Here is a 16,621-nt window from a genome sequence, read left to right on the forward strand (position 1 = left end):
AAAAATATCTAATAGACTATCAACCTCACAACTTAAAGAACTGGAAAGCAAACAAAAAGAAAACCTCAGAGCAAGTAGAAGGAAGGAAATAGTAAAGATCAGAACAGAAATAAATGACATAAAGACCAAAAAACAATTCAAAGGATCAATGAGACAAAGAGCTGGTTCTTTGAAAAGATAAACAAGATTGATGGACCCTTAGCTAGACTCACCAAGAAACAAAGAGAGAAAACCCAAATACACAAAATCAGAAATGAAAGAGGAGAAGTAACAACTGACACCACAGAAATACAAAAGATTGTTAACAACCACTATAACAATTATACGGCAACAAATTTGACAATCTAAGCGAAATGGACCAATTTCTAGAAACACATAGTCTTCCAAAACTGGACTGGAAAGAGATAGCAAACTTGAACATACCAACAACAACTAAAAAAATTGAGGAGGTAATCAAGACTCTCCCAGCAAACAAAAGTCCAGGCCCAGATGGCTTCATGAGGGAGTTTTACCAAACATTCAAAAAAGAACTAACACCCATTCTCCTCAAACTATTTAAAAAACTTCAAGAAGAAGGAAGACTTCCAGACTCTTTTTAGGAGGCCAGCATAATTCTAATTCCAAAACAGAAAAAGACACTGCAAAGGAAGAAAACTACAGACCAATATCCCCGATGAACATAGACACCAAAATTCTGAACAAAATACTAGCAAATCAGATCCAGCAATACATCAAAAAAATTATTCACCATGACCAAGTGGGATTCATCCCAGGGATGCAAGGCTGGTACAATATTCGCAAATCAATAAATATGATACATCACATAAACAAAATGAATAATAAAAACCACATGATTATATCAATAGATGCCAAAAACGCACTCGACAAAATCCGGCATCCATTTCTGATAGAAATGCTCAGCAATCTGGGAATAGAGGGATCATATCTCAACATAATAAAGGCCATATACAAAAGACCTATAGCCAACATCATACTTAATAGGCAGAAACTAAAAGCATTTCCCTTAAGAACAGGAACAAGACAGGGATGCCCACTTTTGCCACTCTTATTTAACATAGTACTGGAAGTCTTAGCCACAGCAATCAGACATGAAAAAAATAAAAGGGATCCAAATTGGAAAGGAGGAAGTGAAACTGTCATTAATGGCAGATGACATGATATTATACATAGAAAACCCTAAAGATTCCATTAAAATCCCTCTAGACTTAATAAATGAATTTGGCAAAGTAGCAGGATACAAAATTAACGTCAAGAAATTGACGCCATTCTTATATACCAGTGATGAACTCACAGAAAGAGAAACTGATAAAACAATCCCATTTACCATTGCAGCAAAAAAATTAAGATACTTAGGAATAAACTTAACCAAAGAAGTAAAAGACCTATTTGCAGAAAACTACAGGACATTGAAAAAAGAAATGGAGGAAGATATAAAAAAGTGGAAGCACATACCTTGTTCATGGATTGGAAGAATTAACATAATTAAAATGTCCATATTACCCAAAGCAATCTATAGATTCAATGCAATCCCCATCGAAATACCAATGACATATTTCGCAGAATTAAACAAATACTTCAAAAGTTTATATGGAACCAAAAAAGACCCTGAATAGCCACAGCAATCTTGGGAAAGAAGGACAAAGTAGGTGGAATCGCAATACCAGATATCAGGTCATACTACAAAGCTACAGTAATCAAAACAGCCTGGTACTGGTACAAGAACCAGTATATACACCAGCGGAACAGAATAGAGAACCCAGAAATGGACCCAAGACATTATGCTCAATTAATATTTGACAAAGGAGGCAAGAGCATACAGTGAATTAAAGACAGCCTCTTTAATAAATGGTTTTGGGAAAATTGGACAGCTACATGCAAAAAAATGAAACTAGACCATCAACTTACATCATACACAAAGATAAACTGAAAATGGATAAAAGACTTAAATGTGACCTGTGAATCCATAAAAATTTTAGAAGAAAATGTAGGCAGCAAAATTTTGGACATCACACGCAGCAGAATTTTCACTGATACATCACCTAAGGCAACAGAAACAAAGGAAAAAATGAACACATGGGACTACATCAAACTCAAAAGCTTCTGCACAGCAAAAGATACAACCATCAAAATGGAAAGGCAACCCACTGTATGGGAGAGCATCATTGCCAGTTTACATCAGATAAGGGGTTAATTTCCAAAATATATAGAGTACTCATACAACTCAACAAAAGGAAAACAAAGAACCCAATTAAAAAATGGGCAGAGGAGCTGAATAGACACCTCTCTAAACAGGACATACAAATGACCAAGAGACATATGAAGAAATGCTCAACATCACTAATCATCAGAGAGATGCAAATTAAAACAATGAGGTATCACCTTACACCTGTCAGAATGGTCACCATCAACAAATCATCAAACAAGTATGGCGAGAGTGTGGAGAAAAGGGGACTCTAGTACACTGCTGGTGGGAATGCAGACTGGTGCAGCCACTGTGGAAAACACTATGGTGTTACCTCAAAAAATTAAAAAAGTGAATTGCCATTTGACTCAATGATCCCACTTCTAGGAACATACCCTAAGAAGCCTGAAACACCCATCAGAAAGAATATATGTACCCCATTTTCATAGCAGCACTATTTACAATAGCTTAGATCTGGGAACAGCCCAAGTGTCGATCAGTAGTTGAATGGATAAAAAAGCGTGGTACATATGCACAATGGAGTACTATACAGGTATAAGAAAGAAAGATATCTTAGCCTTTGAGACAACATGGAGATACATGGAAAAGCAAAACAAGCCAAGCAGAAAAAGACAAATACCACATGAACTTACTTATTTGTGGAATATAATGAACATAACAGTCTGAGGAATAGGGTAGATCCAGAGACGTGGAAGTAGCGTATAGACTGACAACCCTTGGAAGAGGGAGTGGTGGGGGGAGGGATGAGATAAACCACAGAACTTATATGCATGTACGCATAACCGATGGACATGGACAACAAAACCAGGGACGGGGTGGGGGGGATGAGGAGGAGGTTGTCAATGGGGTCATAAAGGAGAAACATCTTAAACAAACAAACAAACAAACAAAAAAGTACTCTCTTCTGGATTACAGTATCTTGATCATTTCTTTGCCCATGCAATTTCTTTTCTGAGAAGTCAGTTTTATTATCATAATTATTTGTGCTAAATCTTCCAGACATCCCCCCTACCCCAAACCCAGCCTCAATTACTATTCTTGTAACAGTTTAGATGGCCTGGTGGCATATTATTTTTCTTTTTTGTATTGTCGAAAGTATTACAAATGTCCACCTCCTTCCCGCTCCCACCTCCCTCCTGCCTTCCCCAACCTAGGGTCCATGTCAGTTGGTTGTGCATATATGCATATAAGTTCTTGGGTTTACCTCCTTTCATCCCTCTCACCTCCCATCCCTCTAAAGTTTATCAGTCTGTTCCCTACTTCCATGATTCTGGATCTCTCTTGGTCGACAGCTTATTTTGTTCATTATGTTCCACAAATAAGTGAGATCATATGGTACTTGTCTTTCTCTGACTGGAGTATTTTGCTTAGCATAATACTCCATGTCATCTCAAAGGGTAAGAGATCTCTTTTTCTTACAAATGCATAATATCCCATTGTGTAATGTACCATGGCTTTTTTTTTATCCACTCATCTACTGATGGGCACCTGGCCGTTTCCAGATCTTAGCGATTGTAAATAGCACTGCTACGAACATAGGGGTATATATATTCTTTCTGATTGGTGTTTCAGGCTTCTTAGGGTATATTCCTAGAAGTGGGATCATTGGGTCAAATGGCAGTTCAATTTTTATTCTTTGCTATTTTCTACTGAGTGCTTTGACCAGACTAAGCTGGTTTCTTGTTACTATATTACAGTCTACCAATCTTGAAAAAGCCTATTTGAAAAAGCCTTATCAGCCACTGTGCCTTCTAATATTATAAAGCCATACAAGCACAGTGCATTGTCAAAAAACCCCCCAAACTTCTTACAGTTGATTATGAACATCTGTGAATGAGCATTGTCCCAGAGGATGGAGCAAACCAATGATTAACTTTTCTATAAGGTTGCCTTTGTCTCTACAGAGTCTTACTTAAATGGATGCATAGAAGTCCCCGTTTCTTGGTCTTCTTCCATACTCTCTTTTTATTCTTTTTCTTTCCTTCTTACTGTTAAGCTACATCTGCTACATTACCTGAGCTAATGCAGTAACAGGTTTGTGGATAAACATTTAATTTCATTTAAAAATATATTTATTGATTTAAATATTTTTTCTTTATTGATTTTAGAGAGAGAGGAAGGGAGAAGGGAGAGAGATAGAAATATCCATGAGAGAGAACATCGATTGGCCGTCTCCTGCATGCCCCCACTGGGGATTGGGTCCACAACCTGGGCATGTACCCTGACCAGGAATCAAACTGGTGACCTCTTGGTGCATGGGTTGATGCTCAACAACTGAGCCACACCAGCTGGGCTATTTATTGATTTTTTTTGTTTTTTTTTTGTTTTTTTTTTTAGAGAGAGAGGAAGGGAGAGGGAGAGAGAGATAGAAGCATCAATGAGGGAAGACATCAATTGGCCGCCTCCTGCATGCCCCCCACTGGGGATTGGGCCCACAACCTGGGCATGTGTCCTGACTGGGAATCGAACCGGTGACCTCTTGCTGCATGGGTCGACGCTCAGCCACTGAGCCACACCAGACTACTGATTTTAAAGAGAGAGGAAGGGAGAGGGAGAGAGAAAGAAACATTAATGTGATAGTGAAACATTGATCAGCTGACTCCTGCATGCCTTCTCCTGGTAACTGAGCCCGCAATCTGGGCATGTGTCCTGACCGGGAATCGAACCAGCAACCTTTTGGTATACAGGATGACACTCACCCAGCTGTGCCACACTCCACACTGGCTAGGGCTAATTTTATTTTTGAATGACTAAATTTTTTCCATCTTGGGACAGGGAGGACCATACTTTTTGAGCTAGAGTCTCCTGGGAAAATCCTCATAGAAATATGTTAGGCACAAACATATCCTGCTCCTGCAACATGACTTTCTGGCTCCTCTTCTCTGTTTGTTGTTGCCTTTACTGGGAATTTACTGTATTGTGCAGAACAATTTAGTTGTCTTGGTTGCTACAGAATTCTTCAAGGTCAGCTCAAGAGGTCCTCCTTTCACCATGTGAAGGACTGCTTAAGCTGTGTTCTTAAGCAAAACAATCCTTTCTGCACCTCATCTCCATCCTTATGTTATATAGACAGGGTGGCAGTATTTTTTAATAGCAAATATTTCTTCCTGTTATATTTCTGTGTGGTTTCAGTTGAAAAGTGGCCAAATGATACATGCATATATAGACATCCTGTCTCCTCTGTTTGGTCTTATTAAGACTTAATAAGAGGCCACATGATCTCCACCTGTTAGTATGTTGTGGTTTGTCTTGTGTATCTTTGGAGATAGAGATCTGCAGCATTTGTTGTTATACGTTTGTTGGTGATAAGCTGCTTCGGTTTTGAAAATCGAAATTGCTTTATTAAATGCTGAAATCTTTTGACACTAAAATATCAGTTACCTAAATAATGTCCTCAAAAATAGTTCTTACTTAAGATAATGTCTTTTAAATGTCTGGCCCAGTGCCATTCTGTCATTCAATTGATGTTAGTTGAGCATTTATTAAGTTATAGACATTGGGAATACAGAGCCATTCCTTTCAAAATCTAGTTTAGGAGATTAAGTGTCATGTAAATAAATTAGTTAAAAATTTCAGGGATTAAGGTAGCAGTATCTGGAAGGTTAAAATGGGGCATAAAGGATACATCAGTATAGACTTTACACTAATTTTAGGCCCTTATAGAGCCTCAGAAGATGCCTATCACCTGCAGGGGCCTTAGCATGCCCAGATGGGGAAAGATTCAATGATAAGGAAAAAAAAATTGTTCACAGACTTTTTAGATGTTAAAGGAAAGAACATATTTTTGCTGTATTTTTAGTGTTTTCAAGCAGGTGTGCAGGCAGTACTAAGCTGCAAAAAAGTTCCATGTGCAATAGCACCAGTGTGGAAGCGGCTAGCTTTGAATTTTGAGTGACAGTCATAGATGGCCAGTGTTGGATCAGCTGACCAAATTCTGCTCCTCTTGTTTTGGTGCTAACCTTGGATTTAAGTGGGTTAAGAATCACCACCTACAAGAGCTCAGATTCCTCTGGAGTTGTTACATAATCTCTGATCAGAGGTGAATTAATCGCGAAGCTAGTGAAGCTTAAGCATCATGGCCTCTCATTATACCAACCCTTCCCAAGGGCTTGAGAGGGGCCCTTGCACTGTGCTCACAAGGACATATGTTTTCACTGTGCCATTTTCTTGGATTGAGAAAAAGAAGCAATTCAATGAAATAATTTCTTCCCCAAAGGCCAATGAGGCAATTAACGGGGCTGAATATGAAACACTAAATCTAGGAATCAGATTGACTCAGAAAATCAAGAAAAAACCTGCAAAGGTTTAAAAACACCTGCTACCCTTTCATTAATATAGGAATGGTGGAAAGATAAAAAATAAAATCAAAGATGATGTATTGACTAACCCAGAGGAAAGGGGAGATGATTAAGGATTAAAGATTAAGGTCAAGATGCTAAGAGACCAAAGTGAGATAATGGGTGCATGGCTCTCAGCACAGATGGATATACAATAAAAAAGGAGATTCACTTAGGTCCAGGTGCTCTTAGAGAGGGTTTCAGAAAATTGGAAATAGTCACAGTGAACCAACAAAATCCAATAGAGGAAGTGAAGTGAGATCTGAGAGAGCAGCTAGGAATGAATACACAGAAGGAAACCTAGGGAACTATTTTCTCCAGGAAACTATTGAGAAAGACCTTCTTCAAGTGACATATTTCATCTTCTTTTTAAGTCTTTTTTATCTTTTATATCAGTCAGAATAGACTATGTTATGCTGCTTGAACAAGTTAACCCCCAAATCTCAGTAGCTCTCACAAACATTTATTTATCAAATCTGTTGTGGTCAGTAGAGGCCTCTGCTCCACATAGTAATCCAGGGACCCAGGCTGACTGAGGATCCACCATCTTGTAGATATGCTTTCTGACCCTTGTAGTGTCTGGGGCAGGGAAGAGGGAAACTAGAGAATCATACTTGGGTTTTTCCACTGCCTTTTCTCAGAAGTGACACATGTAACACCGACTGACATTTCATTGGCCAGACTACTCTCTGGGGATTAGGAAAATAAACATTTGATGAGTACTATTTTCTGTGCCACATCCTTCAATCAAACTTTTGATAGCAATGTTGTCAGTTTTTTCTCACCTTCTGCAGTACAGCTTGGTGCAGAAATTGAACATGATCTGACCCTCCCCAGAAGGATTTGAAGTTATTTTATATTCAATTTCTTTGACTGGTGAGGTCTTTAACTCCTTACCTCCACTTTAGTCTGTGCCGAGTGTGGGTACTCAGATTTGTGTCTCTTTTATTCCCCACCTCCCATGTCCCCCAGTGGTCATTAACTATAGGGTTATCTCATTATTTATTTATTTAATTTATTTATCCAATATTTATTAAGCTCTTACTATATACCTCTGCTAGGCCTTAAAGAGATATTGAAGAATAAAATACAGTCATTGCTCTCAAGAAGCTCCCACTTTGGAGGCAGGAAGCAAGTTTGTACAGATTAACTAGACACAGCAATAATTTTGAGCTGAAGGATCAGAAAGAGCTTCATAGAGGTGACAGTTGTGTGCATTTATAAACATGGAAAGATTTGGGAATTATTTACCTGTAGTGGGTAAATAACATGTCCTCTAAAATTGATAGTATTCTCTATTTTCATAACTGATTTTATCTTGTTCACTGGGAAGAGGTGTTTGTGTGGATTAAAAGTTTCCATAAAGTTAACTTAGACTCTTTCATTTAAAATGCCTTCTTCAACTTAGCTCAAGTTCCATGTAATAGATACTTCCTCATTTCTAGATTCAAACTTCCTGCTGTTTTTTACCTCATTTTCAGGAGGCATTTCCTTTGTTTTTCCTCCCAAAGATAGGGTGTGGGGTGAGGGGGCTTTTTACTATTCTAATGGCAGCCGGGAAAGTGTCCTTGGTCTGCATGCTTTCCATTTAGTATCCACTTACCTTTGATTTAGTAAGTTTGATTTTGTCTGGTCTCTGGGCATTATACGCTGAACTTGTGGAGAAGTGAATGAGGTCTATTTGGTGCCAAGCTCTTTGCTAGATGTTGCTAGTCGAAGTCTGCAAAAGGGCTGAACAAGGATGATGGGCTGGACCTAAGCCAGCTCATGACCTTGCTCTTTCATGCCCTTGCGGTGAAGCGGGCTTTGGTAGAAGAAGCTTTGCTAAACCTGTACTATCCACAAGGAACACAGATTGGTGATGTGGATCATCAGTGCTTTTTGAAACAGCCTAATTAATCATTTCTTTTTAATGTTTTATAGATCTTTTTTAATTCCTAAGAAATATTTTGCATTTTAGTCACTCTGTTTCTGTAGGTATCGAAGAACTGTTCCTTAAGCAAGGATGTTTAATTAGTAACTTCCACAGAAAAGAGATTACTTAACCTCTTAAATCTCCACTTTCTTATAGGTTAATTGGGAATGATAATGTTATGTTACAATATTGTTGTAATATATTGTATTTTTTTTTTTACAATCCATAAGGCAATTTACCAGTTATGCTAGGTACAGGAACATAATTTTTTCTGCTCTTTACTTCTGCATTTCTTATTTAGTATAGAAGCTGCTGAAGTAAAATTTTTTTGTAACAAAATTTTCTTCCTGTTACAGTCATGTGTGGTTTTAATTGAAAATGTGCCAAATGACAAATATATAAACATCCTGCCCACTTAGCCATATCTGAGATAGAGCAAGAGGCTTCATGGTCTTCTCTTGTCAGTATGTTGTGGTTTGTTGTCTACATCTTTGGATACACAAAGAAACCTGTAGCATTAATATGTTTTTAGAACTGGCTGCCTTAGCACTGCCCTAGGAATGGGGCTGTATTTGTTTTTGGAAGTTGGTATTTACTGTATTCATTGCAGAAATGTTGTGTTGCTCATACCATATCTCATACCATATAATGGTATTATATTAAGTACGTTAATATAATAGCCTTTAATGTTGTTATCATTATATCAAATTATATAACTTCTATTGTGATATTAAGTCCTCACAGCATCAAGTTGAATAATGTTCTCAAAACAGTATTTTTAAAAAAACTGAAATGACTTGTGTAAAACACTTGGCAGAGTGCCGTGCCATTCATTTATTCATTCATTCAATAGACATATTTGGAGTTTTTAAATAGCCAGACATTGAGGATATAGAGGTGAATTAGACATAGAACTTCTACTAAGAACGTTAGAGCTTACAAAGTAAAATTGGCAGGTAAGCAAATGACTTCATAAAAGGGTTACAAATGCTAAGGTAGAATTTCATAATCAGTAGAATGGGAACATGAGAGAGAGAGAGGGGTCAATTGCAGAAGACTCACAAATTTGAGGGGCACAATTGTCATATAACTTCAAGGCACCACTATTTCCATGATAGACTTTTGACAGGCTCTAGTCAAGGCCAGAAGTAACAGAGTTTAATTTCATGTTCTAGAGCCCTGTGATTCCTGAGATGGGATAGAGAAAGATGCCCAATACCACTTCTTTACTACCCCTATCTAGCATCTGTGCTAGAACTTAGTAAAGCCAACTCACTTAATCCTCCCCCAATCTCTATTATCTAGGCACGACTGTTACCCTCATTTTATTTTATTTATTTATTTGTTTTAATTTGTTTTTTTATCCTCACCCGAGGACATTTTTGCATTTATCTTCAGACAGAGCGGGAGGGAGATAGAAAGAAAGAGAGAGAGAAACATTAATATGAGAGAGACCCATCGACTGGTTGCCACACACACCACCCCAACCGGGGCCGGGGACAAACTGCAACTTAGGTACGTGCCCTTAGCGGAAACCAAACCCGGGACTCTCTGGTCCCAGGGCTGACGCTCCAACCGCTAAGAAAAACCGGCCAGGGTTATTTTAATTTTTTTAACTCATCTTAATCCCACCCCCCTCCTGCCTTCCCACACTATTGTTGGTGTCCATTGGTTATGCATATATGCATAGAAGTTCTTTGATTTATCTCATTCCGCCCTCCCTCCCCCCTTCCCTTTGAGGTTCATTTGTCTAACAACCAATTTGTACTTCTTAATTCCTTCATCTTTTTCACCCATTCCCCCAGCCCCCACCCATCTGGCAAGCAACAAAAAGTTCTCTGTATCTAGGTGTCTGTTTCCGTTTTGCTTGCTCATTTTATTTGTAGATTCAATTGTTGATAGATATGTACTTATTGCCATTTTATTGTTCATATTTTTGTTCTTCTTCTCCTTCAAGAAAACCCTTCAATATTTCATATGATACTGGTTTGGTGGTGATGAACTCCTTTAGCTTTTTCTTGTCTGGGAAACTCTTGATATATCCATCGATTCTAAATGATAGCTTTGCAGGATAGAGTAAACTTGGTTGTAGGTCATTGCTTTTCATTACGTTGAATATCTCTTGCCACTTCTTTCTGGCCTGCAAAGTTTCTTTTCAAAAATTGGCTGACAGTCTTATGGGAGCTCCTTTGTAGGTAACAGACTGCTTTTCTCTTGCTGCTTTTAAGATTCTCTTTTTGTATTTAACCTTTTGCATTTTGATGATGATGTGTGTTGGTGTGGACCTCTTTGGGTTCATCTTGTTTGGGACTCTCTATGCTTCCTGGACTTGTATGTCTGTTTCCTTCACCAAGTTAGGGAAGTTTTCTGTCATTATTGTTTCAAATTGGTTTTCAATTTCTTACTCTCTCTGGCACTCCTATGATGTGAATGTCAGCACGCTTGAAGTTGTTCCAAAGGCTCCTTACACTATCCTCATTTTTTTTTGGATTCTTTTTTCTTTTTGCTGTTCTGATTGGGTGTTTTTTTGCTTCCTTATATTCCAAATCAATGGTTTGCTTCTTGGCTCTACCTACTTTACTATTGATTCCCTGTAAATTACTCTTTATTTCAGTTATTGCACCGTTCATTTCTGACTGGTCTTTTTTTATGTTGTTAACGTTCTCACTAAGTTCCTTGGAGGTTTCCTTAAGTTCCTTGAAGGTCTCACTAAGTTCCTTGAATGTCGCACCAAGTTCCTTGAGCAACCTTGTAACCATTGTTTTGAACTCTGCAGCTGATTGATTGCTTATCTTCATTTTGTTTAGTTCTTTTCCTAGAGTTTTGTCCTTTTCTTCCATTTGGGACATATTTCTTTGTCTCCTCATTTTGGCCGCTTCCCTGTGATTGTTTCTATGTAGTAGGTAGAGTTGCTATGTCTCCTAGGCTTCGTAGGGTGGCCTATTGTTGTAGGTGTCCTATAGGATTCAGAGGCACAGCCCTGATCACCTCTGCTGGGCCCTCGAGGTGCACCCTTCATGTGGACTGTATACTCTTCTGTTGTAATTGAGTCTTGGTTGCTGTTGGCACATCAATGGGAGGGATTTACTCAGACTGATCAGCTGCAAGGACTGGCTGTGCCCACTGACCACTGGCCTCTGACTACCTTGGAGGATTGGCTCTGTAGGGACCCACCACACAGACTTACTTCATCAGGGCTCTGGTACCCACTGAGTCCACTCATTGAGTGTCTCACTTGTGGTGGTGGTTGGGTGGTGGTGTTTTGATGTGGTCTGAAGCTGTCCACTGGGTGTGCTAGCTCTGGGGCAAGGTCTGCCACTGCCTGTATTCTATCTGGGGCCACCCAGCATAAAGTGATCTTCAGATGGCTGCTTCTTGTGCTGGGATTGGAGGTGCCCAGGCAAAGCCAAGTTGTGAACCGGGGCTGGCTGTTTCTAGTGCCAGGCCTAGGGCTACTTAACAAGAGGTATGGGGCTCACCATATGCTGCTTGTTTGAGAGATTTTAGGAAACTCTGAAGCAGGATCCAAAACAGGCAAATCCTGTGGTAAAGCCTTTGGAAACAGCTTGGGTGGGCCCGAATGTTGGTTGGGGCGGGGCCTCAGGGAATCAGTGGGGCAGGGAAAATAGTGCAAGCCAGATTGCTGGAGTTCCAGATATGGCACTGTCTGCTGCCCAGGGAATGGGCTCACCAAAAGAACAAAGGCCTCTGCCAGCGCTCTGTCCAGGAGAAAACTGCCTCTCCAGCCCTCATCCCAAGGCCAAATAGCTCAGTTCTTCCCCGTATGTCTCTGGAGCCCCTCAAGCTGCCTTCCCTCAACGCTTAGAGGGAGCAAGTCTGAGTAAGTTCATGCGGGCCCTTTAAGAGGAACTGTCTGGGGCTCCAGAAGCCTCAGTTTCCCTCAGCCTCTGTTCCTGCTGGTTTTATAGCCAGAAGTTATGGAGACTTCTCTTCCTGGCACTGGAACCCTGAGCTTGGTGTCTAGTGTGGGATAGGGACCCCTCACTCCTTGGGAAGGACCTTCCCAGCAGAGCAAAGTGTCCTCCTGATTTTTATCCACCACACGTGGGTGTGGGATTAGCACGTCCATGCCTCTGCCCCTCCTACCAGTCTTGATTTGCTTCTTTACTTTTATTTTTATTTTTTTCCTCACCCAAGGACATTTTTTGCATTTATCTTCAGATAGAGCGAGAGGGAGAGAGGAGGGAAGAGAGAGAGAGAAACATTGATGTGAGAGGGACACATTGACTGGTTGCCACCCACATGACCCCAACCGGGGCGGGGGACAAACTGCAATCGAGGAACATGCCCTTAGCGGGAACCGAACTCTGCTACCCACATGACCCCAACTGGGGCGGGGGACAAACTGCAACCGAGGAACGTGCCCTTAGTGGGAACCGAACTCGGGACTCTCTGGTCCGCAGGCCGACTCTCTAACTGCTGAGCCAAACTGGCCAAGGCTGTGGCTGTTTCTTTCTTTTTTTTTTTTTTATCCTCACCCGAGGACACCCTTCCATTCTTTGTTCAGATAGAGTGGGAGGGAGAGAGAGGAAGAGAGAGAGAGAGAAACATCGATATGAAAGGGACACATCGAGTGGCTGCCACCCGCACGACCAACCAGGGCCGGGGACAAACTGCAACCGAGGTACATGCCCTTAGCGGGAACCGAACCCGGGTCTCTCTGTACCGCAGGCCTACGCTCCAACCGCTGAGCCAAACCGGCCAGGGCTGTGGCTGTTTCTTTAATTTGTAGTTGTAGGACTTCCATTCAGCTCAATTTCAGGCGGTTCTGAATGATGGTTGTGCTGTAGTTTAGTTGTAAGTTTGATGTGGTTGTGGGAGGAGGCGATATTGTATTTACATATGCCGCCATCTTGACCCAAAGTCTTGTTACCCTCATTTTATAGATGAAACAACCAAGGCACAGAGAGTTTATGAAACTGTCCAGGGTTACACATACGGTATGTGCAGAGCTGTGAGTCAAGACCAGGCAGTTCGGCTCCTGAGTCTGTTCTCTTGACTACTACATTGTTCACTGTGGGACCCAGCTGGGCTGGTGTTCTCTCTAAAACCTTTCTCCTTTTAATGTTTTATGAGATTGTACACTGATGTTTCCTATGTGTTAAAGAAGATCTGCCCTCAATGTTTGTCCCCCTGAAAACTTCATGTGTGGGATGGGGTGGGACATAAAGTTGTCTCTGAGCTCTGGTGGGAACTTTGGGGATGGGGGTGTCATAGAACATTTCCTTCTCATATCTGTGTGCTTAAAAGTTGAGGGCCAAGGTGAGGGGATCACAGGGTTGGTTTGTGTGCACTGCAGAGGTACATTATGGAAACAGTGAGCTTGAGTGGGCATGAAGAATGGGGTGGCAGCATATATTAATAACCTCAAATTTTGAGGTGGGGCCCTATTTTGCATACCCTTACTTCCCTTCTCACTCTCTATACCTATCCCAGGGCTACTTTCTGGAGAGTATCTGGGAGCTTCTCTGATCAATGGAAACCAAAATAAGGCACCAGTGGCTAAATTGGGCATACACCCTTCTGCATTTGGCTTTCCCCTCAACCCACCTGGGCTTTCATTCTTGCCACCACCTTTCCTCTTAGCCTTAGATCTAACAATGTGGGGGTCACTGATGGTTTTAGGTAGCATCTGTCCCCTTCTCTTTTCTGTTTCACATGCCTCTCCTTTGCCACCCTGTAGTAAAAAACTTTATCCTTTCCCTTTCTGTTTGGGCAGTTCCCTGAAATTATATTTTGCATTTTCTTTATCAATGGTTTATAATACAATTATATTCTGAGTCCTACCAAACCCAATTCTCAGTATATAAAGGGGAACAATGTAAAGTTTAGATAACCTTAGTCTTTCAAAACTATTTTATTCTTGGAACACAAAAAGCCTATTTTGAAAGGCCAGAGTTGAATAGTTGAATGTTGACTCCTTTTTTGTTGTTGTTAATCTTCACCTGAGGATATTTTTTCCATTAATTTCTAGAGAAAGTGGAAAGGAGGGGAGAGGGAGAGAAAAACATCGATGTGAAAGAGACATATCAGTTCGTTGCTTCCTGCACCCCCCAACTAGGTCTGGGAATCGAACCTGTAATCCTTCGGTGCATAGGCCAAACTCTAACAACTGAGCCACACCAGCCAGGGTGACTCCTTCTTTTTCTTTACTTCCAATAATAATAATAATAATAATAATAATAATAATAATACTAATAATGTCTTTCTCTTCCAAAGCATTATTTGGTGACTGGATGAAAGGGATAGTTCACATAGAATGAAATGCAATAAAGAAAAAGGGTCAAATGGCAGTTCAATTTTTAAATTTTTGAGGTAACACCATATTGTTTTCCATAGTGGCTGCACCAGTCTGCATTCCCACCAGCAGTGTATTAGAGTCCCCTTTTCTCCACACCCTCGCCAACACTTGTTGCTTGATGATTTGTTGATGGTGGCCATTCTGACAGGTGTGAGGTGATACCTCATTGTTGTTTTAATTTGCATCTCTCTGATGATTAGTGATGTTGAGCATTTCTTCATATGTCTCTTAGCCATTTGTATGTCCTGTTTGGAGAAGTGTCTATTTAGGTCCTCTGCCCATTTTTTAATTGGGTTCTTTGTGTTCCTTTTGTTGAGTTGTATGAGCACTCTCTCTCTATATATTTTGAAAATTAACCTCTTATCTGATGTATCATTGGCAATGATGCTCTCCCATACAGTGGGTTGCCTTTCCATTTTGATGATTGTATCTTTTGCTGTGCAGAAGCTTTTGAATTTGATGTAGTCCCATGTATTTATTTTTTCCTTTGTTTCTGTTGCCTTAGGTGATGTATCAGTGAAAATTCTGCTGTGTGTGATTTCTGAAATTTTGTTGCCTACATTTTTTTTCTAGGATTTTTATGGATTCACGGGTCACATTTAAGCCTTTTATCCATTTTGAGTTTATTCTTCAATAAACTGAACTGCCATTTGACCCAGTGATCCCACTTCTAGGAATATACCCTAAGAAGCCTGAAACACCAATCAGAAAGAATATATGTACCCCCATGTTTGTAGCAGCACCATTTACAATAGCTAAGATCTGGAAACAGCCCAAATGTCCATCAGTAGACAAATGGATAAAAAAGCAGTGGTACATGTACATGATGGAGTACTATGCAGCTGTATGAAAGAAAGATCTCTTATCATTTGAGACGATGACATGTAGGGACCTGGAGAGTATTATCCTAAGCGAAACAAGCCAAGCAGAGAGAGACAAATATCACATGATCTCACTTATTTGTGGAATGTAATGAACATAACAGTCTGAGGAACGGGGAGTCCCAGAGACATGGAAGTGGGATACAGACTGACAATCCCCAGAAGGGCAGGGGGTAGAGATAAACCACAGAACTTATATGCATGTATGCATGAACAATGGACATGGACAACAAAGCTGGGGACAGGGCAGGGAAGGAGGGAATCGGGGGGAGAAAAAGGAGAAACATCTATAACAAAAATAAATTAATTAATAAAAAAAGAAAAAAGAATTTAGCATATTTAAAAAGCCCATTACATAGCTATTGATCCTTCTATTTATCTATCTATATATCAACATTACCACCATCATCAATTTATAATTCCATCTATCTGATTTATTTCTTTAGTGTTTATATTTCTGTTTTCATTAACTGATCTCATAGTTCAAACAATGAAGCTGTAATATATTACTCAGTAGACCATTCTAGGATGTTTACAGATAAAATTGATCTTAATTGTAATTTTAAAAAAGCATACAACTAATTAAATTTTACTTGGCTCCTTTAACTTTTAGGAATTCATCATTCCCAGTTCTGGTATTTTGTGGCAATCCTATAAACTGCACATTTGCAACTGGAACCTCTGATCTCAGACAAGCAGCACCCATGTACAGGCTGATCCTTTCACACATTAGACACGTCCACTGATGCAGTGAGAGGATTACATTTTGACCCTGAACTTTCTTTGTAAAAATCAATCATTTAAGTATTTGGAATTCAGAAATATAGAACTCATCAAGGACTATGTAAAGATCCCATGCCTACGTTAGCTGAGGGCTGGTAGTCAGTGCTACTAATGAGCAAGGGAGAGTTGGGGGAAGTCATCAGCACACAAGCCTCCTTT

Source organism: Molossus molossus, unplaced genomic scaffold, assembly GCF_014108415.1.
Source record: "Molossus molossus isolate mMolMol1 unplaced genomic scaffold, mMolMol1.p scaffold_m16_p_10, whole genome shotgun sequence".
Lineage (NCBI taxonomy): Eukaryota > Metazoa > Chordata > Mammalia > Chiroptera > Molossidae > Molossus > Molossus molossus.